The sequence below is a fragment of the Lepidochelys kempii genome, chromosome 4, assembly GCF_965140265.1.
Source record: "Lepidochelys kempii isolate rLepKem1 chromosome 4, rLepKem1.hap2, whole genome shotgun sequence".
Classification (NCBI taxonomy): Eukaryota; Metazoa; Chordata; order Testudines; family Cheloniidae; genus Lepidochelys; species Lepidochelys kempii.
The window spans coordinates 116489010-116502766 of record NC_133259.1 but is presented as its reverse complement, the minus strand read 5'-3'; the positions used below and the strand labels follow the sequence as shown (position 1 = coordinate 116502766).

Here is a 13757-nt window from a genome sequence, read left to right as displayed (position 1 = left end):
GGTTGATTTGATTATAGCTCACCCTGACATGCAACACTAGTTCCGTAAACTCTATAACAGTCTAAAGCGCTCATCTTAAAATAAATCAGCCAGGTTTTCAGATGTCAGCAGGACAATCTCTTTGATATCTGCACCATGAATTTTATACCAGTCAGTATACACCTGTTTTACAAATGATTTCTGTATATTCCCAATACCCTCCCCAGGCCAACTCAGCTTGCCATTATGCAACCTTTCCCCATAAGTTACTCCACCCCCCACCCCCACCCCGTATTTAGAACAGTCTTTTTGATCTTGGGCATGACTCTCTTACTTCAAATCTCCTCTCAAAATGCACTTCTTCTAGTCAGTTTTCAGTCACCGACCTTCTCCAGAGCCCCTCTTCCAGACACTGTCCCCAGATTAAAATATATTGCAGTATTATTAGAAATAAACAAAATCCAATGAGTAAATTTTATAAGATCATAGGCTTATTACTCATATCTCATGAACTATTACTGTTTTACACTCCTTTCTCTTATGCTTTCTCCCCCACCTTTTAATTTTAATCCTTTCCTGTGTTGTTGAATGTAGATTTCAAGCTTTTTGAGGCAGGGACGTTTCATTTGTAGATATTTATAAAGTACCATGCACATATATAGTACTGTACAAATATGTACTTAGTATGGGTTACACTAAGTACATTAACTCAGTACAGTAAACAATCTTGAAGGCTGCTGCATTGCTAGACAGAGAGTTCAAAGTCCTCGGTATATTCATAGAATAGAAACCAGCATGGGCAGTAGCAGCACTGCAAAGTTTTCCCCCAACAATGTGTCACAACCCTGACCTGAAGGAAGCAAATCTGGGGACAAGAGGATTTCATGCCCATTCAAATAGTGTTGCCCCTGCCAGGACTACTAATAGGCTGCCAATTAGCACAGTTAGTTGTGATGTGGACACCTGTGTCCTAGGCACGGGTCCGAGACCAGCAGATCTATTTACATAGCTCACTGAAAGATCATCAAATACTGACATTTGATAAACAAGTTTGAAATGTTGATTAAAGTGTGTTCGTATTGGAGCCTTGTCAATGTTCACCTACATTTGCTAATGGACCACATGAATCTGGCTGTGATCATGGCTTCTCTTTATACATGACCTACTTTGGTAGGCCTACATTTTCAATGTAAAGCTTTAATTTAGAAGCAAGTGCAATATCAATACTCAAGCTATTTTAACTACTAGTCTGAGTTCAATACATATTTCTAAATGTACAGCTGTTTTACTTCGGTTTGGGCAAGACCACTGCTCCTTTAACAGGTGTTTGAATGTTAGAATGAAGAATTGGGCTGACAGCTAGAGGCAAAAGATAGGGAAAGAATATGCCACAGTGAATAAATAATGAGAGTCACTGGAGACTTGGCACAGTTTATGCACTTTTGAAAATTCAGCCCTATAGGATGTAATCTGTTTAAACTACATATTTTGTCTAAAGTTGAATTTTCTTTTACCTCTGGATATTCCTATAGACTATAAAATATATACTTCTTCCATGGTGTGTTTTAAATCAGCTAACTCAGCTGATTTAAGATTCTTCTAGAGATCCATTGCCAATATGCAAAGTTTGCTATATGAGGGAGGAATGTGTTGAAGTGATTGAAGCAAGGAAGATGGAATCTGTTTAGTTATAAGCGATACCAGTGTGTCCTATGAAGTTTTTAGAAGTTACAAAGTCCCCTAGCACATAACTCTCGTGGCTTATACATTTCCATCAGAGTTCAGGCTTTCAACTCTAAAACATTTCACATGGTTGAGAACCAAGGACCTCAAGCAGGAACCACTTAAAAATACCCGTTTGGTCCCCATGCATGGCCTGGTGTATCAAGAACAGAGGAAGATCTTAAAATGAGAAAGCAAACCTGAAATCACCCACCACATGGAGGCCTGGGAAATGTTCCACTTGGAAATGTTTGCAATTTTTTATGAAAAATGATGAAAACATTGCTTATTTTAATCATATTTTAAAAGTAAGTACATATGCAGCATTTTATGTAAGTTTATAGATGACAGGACAATCCTGGCCCAAAGGTAAAACATCTAACAGTTATGCCCTCTTCCTTAAAGGAAGTGTGAGCATAGAATTGAGGAGGCCCTAGCACCCTCTACCACCTCTATTCAACTATATGGATAGTAAGTCATCCTTAAATGGTCTTCCAAAACCAGTGGAAAAATGAGTTTCCTAGTGAGACTCATATGATGATCTCAAATGAGATCATAGTTCAGAGATTCTGTAATTTATCATCTTTCCCTTGACTGTTCCCCTCACTTTTTGTGCCCCAGTCATCAAAGAAATGCCATCATGACAGTGGTAATTACCATTGACCTTCCTGTGAAGGAAGGCAAGAGAAAATTCTGCCACTCTGTGTCACAATTTCTGGTGTTGCTGCAGGTGTTTGCATGCTATCAATAGATTTTCACAATTGTGTCACAACTGAGGAATTTTAGAGAAGATCAACGCTGACTGTTATTTTGTTCAGTCTTTATGTATATGAATCTGAGTGAGAACCTGAGAGACCTTAACAGCCTGTGGTTTAGATTCCTCACATTTATCCAATACCTCTTCAAACCTCTCTGAAAGAGAAATCCTGATTTCTTTGTAGTTCAGGACTCATAATGGGCCTTTAATGTTCAAATTGTAGTTTCCCAGATTTTTACCCAACTAACTTTTAAATTATAGAGCTGTCTCATTTTTGACCTCTGATGATTTATACTTTCCAAAGCAGTGAATTAATTGCTCAATCATCTGTAGACTTGCGGCTCTCTTAATGCTGCTATTTTGGAATCTGTTTCTTTAACCTGGGCCCACAAACCATCCATTTTACTTCCCTAAATGCCCTGCCTATTCTTCCTAGGCATGAAACAACTTCACCATTTTAGGTACTAATGATGTTACTGGCTCCAATAATTTTCCTTTAGAGGTTTCTCTTCTGTTTTGTAACTATTGTAAGAGCCATTATTTACAAGGAGACTTGTGCAGAACAGCCTGGGAAGGATGGTACTAAGCAAGAGATGTCAGTCCAATGATGCTGTTTTCTCTGCTGCCACAGCATTCACTTAATTAATGTTAAATTATAATGAAACACTGAAGTTCCCATTTTTTGGTGTTGCTGCAGGTGTTTGCATGTTACCAGTATACAAGTGGTACAGATTTTCAGAACTTTGACTATGAAGAATGAGCGGGCATATTGCTTGTCTAATTTATATACACAGTTACATTAATTTTGCATGCAGCTCATCACTTGGACATCTGACAGACCATTTGCACACATCACCAGCCATTCTGAAAATCTAGACCGGGGTGGGAAAACTCTTTGGCTGAGGGCCACATAGGGGTTCCAAAACTGTATGGAGGTCTGGGTAGGGAAGGCTGTGCCTCCCCAGACAGCCTGGCCCCTGCCCCCTCCCACTTCCTGCCCCCTGACTGCCCTCCCCGGGACCCCACCCCTATCCACCACCTGCCCTGCTCCCTGCCCACTGACTGCCCCGACCCCTATCCACACCATCCTCCAGATCATTTATCTTCATAAATGATCTGGAGGATGGTGTGGATTGCACTCTCAGCAAATTTGCGGATGATACTAAACTGGGAGGAGTGGTAGATATGCTGGAGGGCAGGGATAGGATACAGAGGGACCTAGACAAATTGGAGGATTGGGCCAAAAGAAATCTGATCAGGTTCAACAAGGACAAGTGCAGGGTCCTGCACTTCGGACGGAAGAACCCAATGCACAGCTACAGACTAGGGACCGAATGGCTAGGCAGCAGTTCTGCGGAAAAGGACCTAGGGGTGACAGTGGACGAGAAGCTGGATATGAGTCAGCAGTGTGCCCTTGTTGCCAAGAAGGCGAATGGCATTTTGGGATGTATAAGTAGGGGCATAGCGAGCAGATTGAGGGACGTGATCGTCCCCCTTTATTCGACATTGGTGAGGCCTCATCTGGAGTACTGTGTCCAGTTTTGGGCCCCACACTACAAGCAGGATGTGGATAAATTGGAAAGAGTCCAGCGAAGGGCAACAAAAATGATTAGGGGTCTGGAACACATGACTTATGAGGAGAGGCTGAGGGAACTGGGATTGTTTAGTCTGCAAAAGAGAAGAATGAGGGGGGATTTGATAGCTGCTTTCAACTACCTGAGAGGTGGTTCCAGAGAGGATGGTTCTAGACTATTCTCAGTGGTGGAAGAGGACAGGACAAGGAGTAATGGTCTCAAGTTGCAGTGGGGGAGGTTTAGGTTGAAAACTAGGAAAAACTTTTTCACTAGGAGGGTGGTGAAACACTGGAATGCATTGCCTAGGGAGGTGGTGGAATCTCCTTCCTTAGTAGTTTTTAAGGTCAGGCTTGACAAAGCACTGGCTGGGATGATATAATTGGGGATTAGTCCTGCTTTTGAGCAGGGGGTTGGACTAGATGACCTCCTGAGGTCCCTTCCAACCCTGATATTCTATGATTCTATCCACACCCCCGCCCTCTGACAGGCCCCCTGGGACTCCCATGCCTACCCAACCGCCCTCTGCTCCCTGACTGCCCCTGGGGACCCTCTGCCCCTTATCCAGCCCCACCACACACACTCCCTGTCCCCTTACTATGCCACTCAGAGCACCAGGACTGGCAGCCGCGCTGCCCAGCCGGAGCCAGCTGCACAGTCTAGAGTACTGGGGCAGGCTGATGGTTCTCACAGCTGTGCTGCCCGGCAGGAGCTCACCGCCCAGAGTGCTGGCGGCACGGCAAGCTGAGGCTGCGGGGGTGGGGGGACAGCAGGGGAGGGGCTGGGAGCTAGCCTCCCCGGCTGGAGCTCAAGGGCTGGGCAGGAGGGTCCTGCGGGCCAGATGTGGCCTGCAGACCGCAGTTTGCCCACCTCTGATCTAGACCATAAGCAACAGTACAAAGTTCAGTAAGATTGATGCACTTTCAGTAAATTTCATGCACTTTCCTCTTTACGATGATCAGTACTTCTCCTGAACTTCAGCCAGTTACTCCCAGTCTGGCAATTAGAAGAATCACATACCTTCTCTTTTGCTGGTAGAATCTAGAGATAGTAAACTCAAGAAAGCTAAAGCAGCCACCAAACCATAGAATCAGACAAAGAAACCAGAAAATAAAAGGTACACACTGATTTTTAAAATCAAACTAACATCCTTTGAAAGGACACCGGGATTACTTAGTAGTGACAGTTTTCTGACCTCTAACTGAATATGGATTATCCTTCATTTGAAACAAAGAACAACCAGATACACACACCTACAAACCCTGACAGAATGTCCCTGCTGGATTTGCTAATTAATATTGACCGTTCCAAATGAATGATGCTTGTTGTAGGACTGGAAAAGAGGGAACTTGTGTTCCTTTTGTGTGAGCTTTACATTTAAGAAATTATCTTCAGATTACTGCTTCTGTCCTCATGCAAGTCTGTCATCTGAGATGGGTGTGGGCGAGTGGGGAGGGAATGTTCGCATTATGTGTGTTCAGAGGCAGCTGTAAAAGTAGGTCTACTCCAGGTGAGAACTGTGAGGTCATGTGACATTGTACAAAAAACAGTTCAACTTAATCTGAGCTCTCATAATACTTCACTCACATGTGTTAATAAAGGTTTGTTTTCCCTATTGAAGGTCTGAACTTGGGCTCTAAGAATGTGTTGCTAATGCATGTATCATTCCATCATATCCCCCATTTTATGAAACTTAGATATAAAAATGTGCCCACATCTTGGTAATTTTACTTTTCATAAATTTCCTAATTACAGTTGTCACTACAGATCTATCACTCCAATTTCACACATAGCGGACCCAATCCTATAAAGGGTCCTTCTTTGTGCAGAAATCTCCCTGGATTCAGTAAGAGATATGCTGTGGGCCATCTGCAGGATTGGGCCTCATCAATGTAAGATTGTCTTTGATGTAGAACACTTCTGTGATGATAATAATTTAAAATAGATAATGAAAATTAGGAACTGCTACTGCAGAAAGACAGTTATTTGTTATGCATCTTTCCCCTTGATTATGCAAATATATTAAAATTAAATAAAAGTAAAAAGAAAATCATCTGATTTATGTACTTGCAGCCATCAAATAGTAAGAAAAAATATAGTACTGAAGCAGGCATAAATGATTTATCATTAAAAAGGCATTTCATTAACCTCCCAAAACACACAAACCCAGTCAGAGCAAATAATTACTGTAAGATTTCTTTAATTATTCAGTTAAAACTGCTGTATTGTTTTTTGTTGCAATTTAATATATTTAAATAAACATCTTCCATTGTCTTTCCAGATTTCCATTTTTTGTTCAAGATGCCATTTCAACGGGGGGGGACGGGATTATTTCTCCCAGTCTTAGCCCCCAATCTCTAAGATTTATACATGTGCTTAACTGTACGTACCAGGTAGTCTCATGTCCCATTAACTTCAGTGTTCAAAGTTAAACATGTTTATAAATCTTTGCAAGATTGCAGTTTAATGATGCTCTGCCTTTAAGATTACCCTATCCCTTCCCCCATTTCCTTGCATGGGATTCTTTAGCACCACTCTTTATTAACAAACTCCCTAGTGAAGCAACATTTAATATAAGCATCTCTCCAGTGAAGCTCTCCCCCATTGATCTTTATGTATTGACCTAGTTCAGCCCTCTTGCACTTGCATCTTGTGACAAGTTACAGCAACTCACTGTAGAATACCAGATAGTAAAACAGATTCTTAGATATTGATTTGATGGTTTACATTTAAAATTCATACTGTCTAGCTGTATTGATGAGAAATCTTGCTTTTAATGATGGGTCACTGGCCAGAGGTGTGCTAGTTGGTGGTTGGTATTTGCAATCTAAACGGGGGCGGAATTATTTTTTGAGAAATTTTACCTTTTATCACATAAGGACAGATAATGACAGGAAAGTGAAATGGACATGCAGCCCTCAAAACTAATTTTTGATGTTTATGCATTTCACTAAAGTATTTGATTTAAAACAGGATAGGCAATCTGAGAAGATTAGGGTTAATATAGCATAAAACACATTGGTTAAATAGTTGTCATTAATTAATTATGAAATCATTGAATTTCATGTTTCTTAGCTAAAGTAGACTCAAGAATACTTATAAATGTATATATTTTATTAATAAATATTTACTTGAAAGATGAACAGGAAATTACTAAAAATACAAAACAAAGCTGAATGTATGAGAGTATTTACAAAGTAAGAATAAGAAGTGAATATAAGAAGTTAAAATGTAAAGAACTAAAGTACATAAATATTAGTAATCAAAATCTTATCACAAATTGTTAAAGCAATGCCAAGTGCCGGAGACTTTCCCCATTGGTATTGATTTTATGTGGAAGGCACTCAGACATTATGATGATGGGCATCAGTGTAACATCCTAAAATAATTCTGTGTGATTCTGGGGAGAGGATTTTGGTACCAGTATGGAAATTATGGCTAGTTCGTGCAGGACCTTGCATATTTGCCCATCAAGTTTTATTTCAATAAAAATTAATTGAACTGTCAGTGACAGCTCAACCAAAAGTTATTCCAATGTTAGAAACTTGAACCATGACTTACTTAATACAGTAGAGAGACACAAGGTAGGTGAGGTAATATCTTTTATTGGGCCAACTTCTGTTGGTGAGAGAAACAAGCTTTCGAGCTTACACAGAGCTCTTCTTTCTTCTTTAGGTCTGGGGAACGAAGCATCTGCTTCCAACTCCAGACCTGAAGAAGAAAGAAAGCTTGTACCTTCCACCAATAGACGTTGGCCCAATAAAAGATATTACTTCACCCACCTTGTCTATCTCATATCCTGGGATCAACTCAGCTACAATAACACTGCTAACAAATAACACAGTTTCATTTCAGTTCTAAATTACCACACCTAGGTAAGAATAATTAATAACTAAGCTTTTGTCAGTCTCTCTCTCTCACACACACACACACCAAAAAACCACGTTTCACCCAAGTATGCACTTAATGATTCAAAAATACTTCTAGTTTCTTCTAAAATTCACAAGAAGGTACAATTACAGGTGATCTGTAACTGTAATCTTGGTCTACAATAACCCCTTACAATACTTTAACCAAATGTTAAAACAATGGTAAAATCCTCAGCCAGATTCTCAACTAGATTCTCTAAATTGGCATAGTTCCATTGCAATGAAAGGAGCTGTACTGATTCACATAATTTGAGGATCTGGCCCCTTTAAAACCATACATTAATTAGTTCAAACTTCTCTATCTTTGTCTGGAAAAGTTGTCAATTTAATTTGACACAACTGAAGATGCACTGTCCCTAAGCTCTAGTTTCACTGCACCTAAGGACAGTTAAAGTAAGTACCATGCTGAACTAATGTAATGAATGTTCTATGCTCAAGACTCTTCATTAACCACATATTAAATCAAAATATTATTTGTAGACCTATAGAATGAATCTTATTAGTGAAAGAGAAGTAAATACACATTATGGGTCAGATCCTCAGCAGTTATAAATCAGCATATGGAATATGCAGATTTATATTAGCTGATGATCTGGCCTGCATACATGTAAGTCATTTATATTGCTTTTAAACTCAAGGTCATACTTTCGGAGGGGCATTTAACTTAGAAAAACCAATTAATCAGCTGAAAATAAAATGATGTATAAAAGTCTTTATTACCTATCAAGTGGAATGAATGTACATAAATTCTCCAGCTCTGTTTGAAAACTTGCAATGGCTGGTCTCTCAAAATTCCATTAATGTCAAGGTACCATTATTTCAAGTAGTAGTGTATGCCTTACTCTGAGATCACTGAGGTCTTCCCTTAAGGATTTAAAAGAAGGAAGGAGTTAATTTAGATTGTAAGCTCCTTGTAAACTCCAAGACTATCTGTCTTGTGTTTGTATAGCAGCTAGCATAACGGGGCCCTTGTCCATGACTGGGTCTCTTAGATGCTTCTGCAAGATAAATAATTAAATTTAATAATACGGTGCTTATCTGGGGCACATCTTGAGTTTCTCCCAGAAGAAGTGCCATCAGTGGCCAGCTAAGGATCCAATTCTTAGTTTTTCATCCTGGTTTTTGGGCTAGTGAAAAGCCAGATGTTTTCAGCTAGGGAAGCAAATAGCTTAAGTCATCCTAGCTGAATCAGAAGAACCACCATACTTATGACATGACTTTCCATAAGTCCAGTCAGAGGAGATTGCATTTGCATGTTCCGTGGAACATCCTTTTATGTCATTTATGAATTCATCTTTTACACAGTAGAATCTCATGTCATCTATATGGAGTCTCTATCATCTTACAGGACTACTTTTGTTTTTTATATTTTTCTGATAACTACATGTTATAGAATGTATGTAGGTATGATTCAGCTTTACCCTGAATCCATTCCACTTTGAAATAGCAGAAACTTGTTTTTGTCTATAATCCTACTCTTGGTCTGCAGTAACACAAGTTCCAAGGCTCACCTCTCTGTTGTCTAGAATTATGTGACATTATCATCAACCTTACTGTTTGCTTGTTTTAGTTTACTGGTATTTCAACTGTAGAAAAGCCTGGCAGTTACCACAGAGTTCCTGGGTCTTGATAACAGCTCTTTTCAGAGATTGTGCTGTCTAGGTCTCTCCTTTTTAGTTCTATGAAAGACTAGTTTAACTGTAAAAAGAACAGGAGTACTTGTGGCACCTTAGAGACTAACAAATTTATTAGAGCATAAGCTTTTGTGGGCTACAGCCCACTTCATCGGATGCATAGAATGGAAGATATATATATATATATCTTCTTACTATATGTTCCATTCTATGCATCTGATGAAGTGGGCTGTAGCCCACGAAAGCTTATGCTGAAATAAATTTATTAGTCTCTAAGGTGCCACAAGTACTCCCGTTCTTTTTGTGGATACAGACTAACACGGCTGCTACTCTGAAACCTAGTTTAACTGTGTTCAGTTGACATTTCTTTTATCCTACCAATATACTATTTCTTTTGTATGAATTTATAACTGTGTAGCATAGCTTCAGATAATAGATGGTTGTTCTAACACCATCACCCATTATATCTTAAGGGGTTGTTATTGTTTTAACTTTAAAACAGATCACTCGGCTCTTTGAGTAGCATTATTAATATTTCTGTTTTGAAACTGTCTGTCCTATAGCAATGCCTTGATGAGCCTGTGCTTTATGTCAATCGGCTCAGAAGTATCGAGGACAGAAACTCTCTATCTTGGGGGAGAAAGTGGTTGTTTTCAGAAAGTTTGAAGTTTTACACCAAGTCTTTTTATGAGATATAAAGTATCATGGAGGTTTTTTTTCAACTGTTTGTTAGGATATATGGTTGTTTGTGCTGTGTTGCATTGAAGCAATACTGCATCCTTATACTGTGAACTCTGTGTGTGTGTGTGTTAAGAATCATGAACAGATAGGCTAAAATTTTGACACTTGAATGATTAACATTAAGCAACCAAACAAAAATGGGCTGATTTTCTGTGGTGCAGAATACACATTTGCTTCCATTGAGTCTAGTAAAAATTAGAAAATCAGTCCAGCCAAACAAAGGAAAACATTCTGCAGGAATGTAACCTTTTTAAGTATACTTTCATCAGGTGTAAATTATGTTTTGGCTGCTCTTGGGAAAGAGGACACATGACTTCTAAAATATCCACTTAGTTCCAATCTGTTTTACACAGCAGAATAGGGACTCTCAAATATTTTTTTCCATAGTGGAGAGTGCATAATATCAGTGTTGTTTTGTAGGACCACCTCCCTTTGATTCCCAATCGCTTCATATCCCTGTTACATCTACAGCAATTGCCTATGTGGAAAATAATATTCGGAAACAAAGTATTTTAGCTGTATTTTACGGTAATTTAGCATCTGGGAATAAGGAGGAAGAATTGGTGCCAGACATGACTGGCCATCTCTCCACACACCAACAGCATCTGTGGATCACCTGTGGGCCACATCACAGACTGAAAACTTCTGCACTAGTACTCCCTGGCGCCTAAAATATATGTATATTGAATATAAGGTGGAATAAACAAGTCCAATTTGCATATTATCATCTATTTTTGGCAATTAATATAAAATAAAAACATGTTTACAGCAAACACACAAATGGGAAGAGTTAAAGTTGTATATTCAACATTGGCTTCTGTAACTCATTAACTTTTTAATGATTGATTTCTCATCAGAGTTACATGAATATTAGAATCATAGAATATCAGGGTTGGAAGGGACTCAGGAGGTCATCTAGTCCAACCCCCTGCCCAAAAGCAGGACTAATGCCCAACTAAATCATCCCAGCCAGTGCTTTGTCAAGCCTGACCTTAAAAACTTCTAAGGAAGGAGATTCCGCCACCTCCCTAGGCAATGCATTCCAGTGTTTCACCACCCTCCTAGTGAAAAAGTTTTTCCTAGTTTTCAACCTAAACCTCCCCCACTGCAACTTGAGACCATTACTCCTTGTCCTGTCCTCTTCCACCACTGAGAATAGTCTAGAACCATCCTCTCTGGAACCACCTCTCAGGTAGTTGAAAGCAGCTATCAAATCCCCCCTCATTCTTCTCTTTTGCAGACTAAACAATCCCAGTTCCCTCAGCCTCTCCTCATAAGTCATGTGTTCCAGACCCCTAATCATTTTTGTTGCCCTTCGCTGGACTCTTTCCAATTTATCCACATCCTGCTTGTAGTGTGGGGCCCAAAACTGGACACAGTACTCCAGATGAGGCCTCACCAATGTCGAATAGAGGGGGACGATCACGTCCCTCAATCTGCTCGCTATGCCCCTACTTATACATCCCAAAATGCCATTCGCCTTCTTGGCAACAAGGGCACACTGCTGACTCATATCCAGCTTCTCGTCCACTGTCACCCCTAGGTCCTTTTCCGCAGAACTGCTGCCTAGCCATTCGGTCCCTAGTCTGTAGCTGTGCATTGGGTTCTTCCGTCCTAAGTGCAGGACCCTGCACTTATCCTTATTGAACCTCATCAGATTTCTTTTGGCCCAATCCTCCAGTTCGTCTAGGTCCCTCTGTATCCTACCCCTGCCCTCCAGCGTATCTACCACTCCTGATGATACAGTTTAGTATCATCCGCAAATTTGCTGAGAGTGCAATCCACACCATCCTCCAGATCATTTATGAAGATATTGAACAAAACCGGCCCCAGGACCGACCCCTGGGGCACTCCACTTGACACTGGCTGCCAACTAGACATGGAGCCATTGATCACTACCCGTTGAGCCCGACAGTCTAGCCAACTTTCTACCCACCTTATAGTGCATTCATCCAGCCCGTACTTCTTTAACTTGCTGACAAGAATACTGTGGGAGACCGTGTCAAAAGCTTTGCTAAAGTCAAGATACAATACATCCACTGCTTTCCCTTCATCCACAGAACCAGTAATCTCATCATAGAAGGCGATTAGATTAGTCAGGCATGATCTTCCCTTGGTGAATCCATGCTGACTGTTCCTGATCACTTTCCTCTCATGTAAGTGCTTCAGGATTGATTCTTTGAGGACTTGCTCCATGATTTTTCCGGGGACTGAAGTGAGGCTGACTGGCCTGTAGTTCCCAGGATCCTCCTTCTTCCCTTTTTTAAAGATTGGCACTACATTAGCCTTTTTCCAGTCATCCAGGACTTCCCCCGTTCACCACGAGTTTTCAAAGATAATGGCCAATGGCTCTGCAATCACAGCCGCCAGTTCCTTTAGCACTCTCGGATGCAACTCGTCCGGCCCCATGGACTTGTGCACATCCAGCTTTTCTAAATAGTCCCTAACCACCTCTTTCTCCACAGAAGGCTGGCCATCTATTCCCCATGTTGTGATGCCCAGCGCAGCAGTCTGGGAGCTGACCTTGTTAGTGAAGACAGAGGCAAAAAAAGCATTGAGTACATTAGCTTTTTCCACATCCTCTGTCACTAGGTTGCCTCCCTCATTCAGTAAGGGGCCCACACTTTCCTTGGCTTTCTTCTTGTTGCCAACATACCTGAAGAAACCCTTCTTGTTACTCTTAACATCTCTCGCTAGCTGCAGCTCCAGGTTCGATTTGGCCCTCCTGATTTCATTCCTACATGCCCGAGCAATATTTTTATACTCTTCCCTGGTCATATGTCCAACCTTCCACTTCTTGTAAGCTTTTTTTTTATGTTTAAGATCTGCTAGGATTTCACCGTTAAGCCAAGCTGGTCGTCTGCCATATTTACTATTCTTTCGACACATCGGGATGGTTTGTCCCTGTAACCTCAACAGGGATTCCTTGAAATACAGCCAGCTGTCCTGGACTCCTTTCCCCTTCATGTTAGTCCCCCAGGGGATCCTACCCATCCGTTCGAGGGAGGGAGTTGAAGTCTGCTTTCCTGAAGTCCAGGGTCCGTATCCTGCTGCTTACCTTTCTTCCCTGTGTCAGGATCCTGAACTCAACCAACTCATGGTCACTGCCTCCCAGATTCCCATCCACTTTTGCTTCCCCTACTAATTCTTCCCGGTTTGTGAGCAGCAGGTCAAGAAAAGCTACCCCCCTAGTTGGCTCCTCTAGCACTTGCACCAGGAAATTGTCCCCTACGCTTTCCAAAAACTTCCTGGATTGTCTATGCACCGCTGTATTGCTCTCCCAGCAGATATCAGGAAAATTAAAGTCACCCATGAGAACCAGGGCATGCGATCTAGTAGCTTCCACGAGCTGCCGGAAGAAAGCCTCATCCACCTCATCCCCCTGGTCCGGTGGTCTATAGCAGACTCCCACCACTACATCACT

The 13757-nt window shown here is 41.0% G+C and overlaps 1 protein-coding gene across 7 annotated transcripts in view; it reads left to right on the top strand.

The window, feature by feature from the left end:
• PPP2R2C (protein phosphatase 2 regulatory subunit Bgamma) overlaps positions 1-13757 on the top strand; it is a 286843-nt gene that overhangs the window by 242937 nt on the left and 30149 nt on the right. The window lies entirely within an intron of this gene.